At 41.6% G+C, this 6,978-nt stretch overlaps 1 long non-coding RNA gene across 1 annotated transcript; it reads left to right on the top strand.

Moving 5' to 3' along the window:
* Positions 1 to 3,926: 3,926 nt before the first annotated feature.
* LOC114093994 (uncharacterized) lies at positions 3,927 to 5,180 on the top strand. The gene is made up of 4 exons (XR_003582965.3): positions 3,927 to 4,337; positions 4,598 to 4,676; positions 4,789 to 4,867; positions 5,108 to 5,180. It is a non-coding gene; the product is annotated as an uncharacterized lncRNA (long non-coding RNA).
* The last annotated feature ends 1,798 nt before the right edge of the window (positions 5,181 to 6,978 follow it).

The following is a 6,978-nucleotide window of genomic DNA, read 5'->3' as shown; positions in this document are numbered from 1 at the left end:
CCTTGTGGCCCTCTTCATATTTATTCCACTGTCAGTGGTAATTACATAACACTTTCATTTATTGCTTTTCCATTCTTTTAATCAATCAAAATTCATAATTTAACTATATAAATGCCAGAAATTTCTTGAATAAAGGAAAATAAAAGCTTAGTTGGATTTATCTTAATATATAAAGCTGTCACACTGTTAGGTTTCTAATTATTCTGCATATGCAAATATCAAATAGATAAGACGTGGAAATAGCATCAAATTTTTTGAATTCATACTTTCCTAGTCTAACATGAGTCACTAGATGGCGTTCCACCCTCTCATGATAATGTACCTCTGATAGGGCTGGACTTGTTAGTGAAAATAAGTATACTATCACAAGAGTATATAGTTTGATTGATTGTTTTATACTGAACACTTGCTTGGTGCTCATCATTTGGAGAAGGGTTCTGAGGAAGGAACCCAGGGGCACTTTCTTTACCTCGAGCTACATCCTTAGACTTTTAAAAATATTTTTATACACACACACACACACACACACACACATTTTAGTCATCAATGGACCTTTATTTTATTTATTTATATGGGATGATGCTGAGAATCGAAACCAGCACCTCATTCATGCTAGGCAAGCGCTGTACCACTGAGCTATAACCCAGCCCCCCAACTGTCACTATGGCAAAAGGTGTGACTTATGCAGTTGAGGGGGAGAAATAAAGAATGTCCACGTGCTTCTGCCTTTGTTGACACTTTACTCTAATTTAAACAACTCAACACAATTTCACTCTATAGGTTCTTAATCAAGAAAATAACCATCCTTAATGCTTGGCCTTGCAATAGACATCATCAATTCAAAGCAAACAATTCTAGATGAATTCTAAGCCCTGCAAACACACTTAATCATGACAGGCTCTTGACAGACATTCCCTCTGTGCACTAAGCTCAAGTGTCAGATCTAAAGTCTCAAGCCTTAGGCTCTAAGTCCAACAGATGCACACTCCCTAAGACTATGGTGATCAGGTCAGGAAGGCAGGCTTCTCCTGGGGTGGAGCTGACAGCCAGCTGAGGAGAGGGTCATAGGAGGAAGTTGTGGCTCCCGCCAGGGTCAAGATGTGGCTGGAGAGTTTGAGAGCAGTGAGGAAGATGCAGAGGATCATGCAGAGGAAGAGCTGGGATGTAAGTCCAGGTCCTCATCAGGCTCTCAGCATGAGGGCATCAGTGTCGGCTGGCTGAATGTCTGTTCATTAGCTCCACTATTTACACCAAATTTGGGGGCTTTTGACCCCCACTTTCAATCCTTATCAGCTGCCACCAAGTCTCTCAGTGTCCTCATTTACCCTGGGGTTAAAACATCTGGCCTGGTGGCCCCACCCTGATCTTTTCACCTCTCCCCCTTATCTGGGGGGAGGACAGAATGCCAGAGGCTTCACTCAGGGTTTATGAGGGTGGGGAGAAGGGACTGTTTGTGCCTGAGGGCCACACTGGAGGGTTCTGTTGGGCGAGCCTGGTGAGACTGCAGGTTTCAAACTGGAGTTTTAAAATGGAGTTGCTAGGCTCAGGCCCAAGGCCATCCTCACACCAACATCCTCAGACTTTTTAATTTTTTATTTTGTGACACGGTGTTCTTCTCTTATGAGAAACACAGTCCTCAAAGTTTACAGCAAGCCAGGAGGATAATAGCAACAGACAGGAGAGAAAAATCTAGCCATCTGTTTTTGCTTGTTATTCCATTGGAAGGCCTCCATTGATCTTATATTCAGACATTTTGTTTGCATAGGTTTTTTTTTTTTTTTTTTTTTAAAGGGCTGGAAGATCGAGAGAAGTCCCCGTCAGATGGGGAACAGGGAGCCATACATACTTGGAATTCCCTCTTGCCTTCTATCTTCTCTCTGGATTAAGAGAACACTATCTTTCCTTTCTGTAGGCTCTCATAATAACAGCAATTAACATTTTAGGGGGGGCATATTATGTAATACTTTATGTTAATGTTTTACAGCTTTATGTTAATGATTCAATCCCACAATAAGTAGTAGGCTGTTACTGGCTGGATTTTGCCCTCTTCATTCAGATGACTGTGGTAGATATCTCAGAAGGTGACTGAGTTTGGAGATTGGGCATTTAAAGAGGTAATTAAGTCAAAACAAGGGCATTAAGTGGCCCTAATCCAATATGACTGGGCCCTAATAAGAGATTAGAGTCAGGTGACACACATCCATCCGGCATCTCTAGCTACTAAAGAGGCTAAACCAAGAAAATTCTAAGTTTGAGCCCATTGTGGGTTATTTAGAGAGACTCTGTATGAAAAATGAAAAAAATAAAAAGGGCTGGGGATGCATCTCACTGGGGATGCAGGCAGAGTCCCTCTGGGTTCCATTTCCACTACCACAAGAACAGAATAAATAAGAGACTGGGATTCAGACAGGCATGGGGGAGAGACCATATGAGGACACAGGGAACTGAGTGCCGAGGAGAAAGGTGTGAACTGAAGTTGAAGAAACTGAATCTGTATTAAAGATCCTACAGACTGACCTTGGCTAACTAGAGCATCATGATTGTTGGACAAAGGGAATGGTGTAGATCTTGGCTCTCTGGCTTATATTTAGTCCCTTTTAGAAGCCATTTACTGTCACCCTCTGTGTCTAACCTAACATCCTCATGACTTCTAGATGAAACTCTTGCTCTATATCATTAAACTTGACTCACCTCTAGCCTTCAGCAACCCCAAAGCTAAGAAATCAATAAAGATAACATCTGAGCCGGGCATGGTGGTGGACATCCGTAATCCCAGCCATCAGGGAAGCTGAGGCAGGAGGATCAGCTGGCTTTAGCAATTTAATAAGGCCCTAAGCAACTTGATGGGACTGTCTAAAAATAAAAAGGGCTGGGGATGTAGCTCAATGGTTATGTACCCCTGGGTTCAGTCCTGATACCAAAACAAAGCAAAAACAAAAAAACCACCTTCTGAGTTGAGGCATTGCACACCTGTAATCCCAGCTGCTTGGGAGGTTGAGGCAGAACAATTGTCTCAGCAACTTGGTGAGACCCTGCCACAAAATGAAAAATAACAAGGACTGGGGTTGTGGCTCAGTGATACAGCCCCACTGGATTCAATTCCCAGTATTGAAAATAAAATGACAACATCCAAATCCTATAGAAGGGAGCGGGGTGTGGTGGCACACAACTGTAATCCCAATGGTTAAGGAGGCTGAGACAGGAGAATTGCAAGTTCAAAGCCAGCCTCAGCAATTGTGAGGTGCTAAGAAACTCAGTAAGACACTGTCTCTAAATAAAATACAAAATAGGGTTGGGGATGTGACTCAGTGGTCGAGTGCCCCTGAGTTCAATCCCTGGTACTAAAAACAAAACAAAACAACAACAACAAAAAAAACCCCTAAATCCTATAGAAGGGATTTACCTGCCTTGCAGTAGCCTGCCTTGCAGTAGCCTGCCTACTTGATGGCCTCACCCGTGTATTTTATAAACACATTTATTCATGAATTTTTTTTGTTCTGTAACTATAAAAGTTCAGGAAACCTCTTCCATGATGGAACATGTCATTCAGGGTAACTTGAATTTGTGCTCCTGGATCATGGTAACTTATATTTAGCTCAGAATACACTACTGTGTTATTTCCTTTGAAGCAGAGTTGTTATTTTGCATGGAAAAAAGCCTCAGGATTGATATTGTTCAAATTATATTGTTGTGTGCATGTACAAATATGTAACAACTCCCATTAATATGTACAACTACAATGCACCAGTAAAAAATGTGGAAAAAGAAAGTCAGAAGAAACCAACACGGGGACACCTTGGTATTGTGTGCATGCTATGATATTAACGTAGATCAAGCGTGTTTGGTGTTTCCACAATGTCAAGATTTATTGAACAACAGTAAATCCACAGGCCACACTACTTTCATGAGTGGCAGTTCATTGAATACTTGGGGGTCATCTGCTAAGTCGTAAGACAGATAATCACAGGTTCTTGTATTACAATCTTAATTTCTAATATCTATTACACTCAGTCACAAATCACATGCCACACAATTTTATACATATATGGTTCAGGCGGCTAAACTGAGAGCAAAGGTAGAGAGCAGAGAGCTGCAAAGAGTCTCTGTAGATGATCGGGAAAGATTAGGACCCAGCCAAAGAACTTGTCAAGGCCCAGAGCTGTCAAAGCATGGGGACTCATTCTAGGCCAAGGTCTGGATAGATGGCAGTTTCACTGTGTCAGCTTGGTATGCCAGCTTGGAGTGGGACTCATGTGGTCATCCCAGGCAGGAGGAACAGCACTCTCTTAAAGCCAGATGATAGATTCAGAGGTTCCTCACTTTGGCCATTTTCCTGGGTAAGACTTATGGTGAGTGACCAGATGACAGGGTCAAGGTGTCACTGTGTCCATTCTTAGGTGCTCCTCTTTTATGGGCCTCAATGAGGACATTGCATCCTTCACTGGTCTCGTGTGTTTGAAAACTTTGTAGGCCTAGTTTTTTTCTGATATGAGTTTGATAAGCCCACGCTTCCATGTACTTCTAATTAATTTGATAAGTTTATAGATGTGGGTTCTTTTTGGCATGGTTGATTTATTTATCACTTTGTGCCAGGCAGATGGTGGCTGTTTACTTGTACAAAGAAGACGCAGAGCCATGCCACCTCAGCACTTGAACTCACAATGGAGTAACTCATGGTAAACTACTGCTTAAAATTAAAATTCAATATTAACCAGTTTTCCTTTTTCTTTTTCTGATTTTCACTGTGTTATTCTTTCTGTAGGAATGATGTTTATTGAACTGTTTTAGGTTCACCAAATCTGAGCACCATCCACACCTGTAATCCCAGCCATTCGGGAGGCTGAGGCAGGAGGATCCCAAGTTCAAGGTCCGTCTCAGCAATTCAGCAACTTAGTGAGATCCTGTCTTAAAAAATAAAAGGGGCTTGCATGTGGCTCAGTGCTAAAGCACCCCCTGGGTTAAATGCCCAGTATCCCTAGGTTATATCCAACCTGATGTTAATCACAGTCAAAGCATTTTTAATTGCATATGTTATATTTTCATTTTGAATTTTCCATTAAGTTCTTTTATATTTATATTTTATATTTTCTTCTTATATTTCTTTCAGCCACTATTTATGTCTTTTCCTGCAGACACTGGAACAAATACATCTTTGCTGTTTCAAATACTTTGTCCATTAACTCCCAATGTCTGGGTCATTTGTGGGTCTCTTTCTGTTGACTTATCTTTCTGCTCCCTACATGTCATGGTTTTCCATTTTGTTGGAAATCTAATAATCTTATGATATACTGAACAAATTTTATGGAGGATAGATACAAAGGAAATCAAACCTGGGTACCTCATTGACAAACTGTTGAAAACCAAAGATAAAGAGAAAATTTTCAAAGCAACCAGGGAAAATGGATCCATTACAGCAGGGGAATTAGATAAGGACAGCTGATTTCTCACCTCAATGGAGGCTAGAAGACAACGAAACTGCAACCTTGAAGGGGTCAAGGAGAACAAGTCCACCTAGAATTCTGCATCCAGTGAACACATCTTTAAAAAATGAAGATGGGGGCTGGGGATGTGGCTCAAGCGGTAGCGCGCTCGCCTGGCATGCGTGAGGCCCGGGTTCGATCCTCAGCACCACATACAAACAAAAATGTTGTGTCCACCGAAAACTTAAAAATAAATAAATAAATAATGAAGATGAAGTAAAGAAACTTCTGAGTAAGTCAAAGTTGAATGGATTTGGCACCAGCAGACCCTCACCACAGGAAATTCTGCAGGCTGAAAGGAAGTGGTAGCAGTTGGAAATTTAGTGGTAATCAAGGGAGGGAGAGAGAAAGGGAACACTGGGAGCAGTAAATAAGTATATGAATAATTATTTTCAAAGCCATCTATTTTCAGGGCCAGGGTTTGTGCTCAGTGGTAGAGCACTTGCCTAGCATGTGTGAGGCACTGTGTTCTATCCCTGGGACCACATAAAAATAAAATCAAGGTATTGTGTCCATCTACAACTAAAAAAATAATATTTTTTAAAAAGCCATCTATGTTCCTTCTTTTTAAAAAATTCTTCCCCCCGCCCGGCCCCGTCATGCCTGTAGCTCACTGATCTCGTGAGTAGTACAGTAGATGGCTAGTGCAGCCTGGCATGTCTGAGCCTTCAAAGTTCTAGTTCCATTGTCTTCTAGCTTCCAATGAGGCAAGAAATCAGCCATCATTCTTATCATTATTCCTCTGCTGTGATGTATCCATTTTCTCTGGTTGTTTTTAATATTTTCTCTTCATCTTTGGTTTCCAACAGTTTTGTGGTGGTGCACACCTACAAACCCAGCTACTCAGCAGGCTGAGGCAGGAGGATCACAAATTTGAGATCAGCCTGTGTAACACAGCAAGACCCTGTCTCAAAATTAAATAAAAAGGGCTGGAGTGCAGCTTGCTGGTATAGTGCTTGCCTAGCATGTGTGTGGCTCTGGGTTCATTCCCCAGTACTGCAAAAGCACTTAAAAAATTAAAAAAATAAAAAGGGCTGGGGATGTAGCTCAGTGGTAGACAACTGCTGGGTTCAGTCTCAATATCACAAGAAATTGAATCCTGGGCTCCACACATTAGGAGAGTGTTCTACCTCTGAACTATACCCCCAGCCCCCCAAATTCCTTAAACATCAATTGACTTCAAAATAAAATTAATAGAAATATCAGCTGGACTTTTTTTTTTTTTTAAACTCAGGGGTACTTGACCACTGAGTCACATCCCCATCCCTATTTTGTATTTTTTTTTAGAGACAGGGTCTCACTGAGTTGCTTAGCACCTTGCAGTTGCTGAGGCTGACTTTGATCCTCCTGCCTCAGCCTCCCAAAGGGCTGGGATTACGGGCGTGCACCACCGCACCTGGCATAAATTGGACTTTTAACACATGCATATACAAATATGTGCCAACAATAATATAAAGGGCCAGAGAGGTGTGAGTGGTAGTGTGCTGTTATGAAGATT

The sequence above is a fragment of the Marmota flaviventris genome, chromosome 10, assembly GCF_047511675.1.
Source record: "Marmota flaviventris isolate mMarFla1 chromosome 10, mMarFla1.hap1, whole genome shotgun sequence".
In the NCBI taxonomy this organism is placed as follows: domain Eukaryota; kingdom Metazoa; phylum Chordata; class Mammalia; order Rodentia; family Sciuridae; genus Marmota; species Marmota flaviventris.
This window is presented reverse-complemented; position numbering and strand designations above follow the sequence as displayed.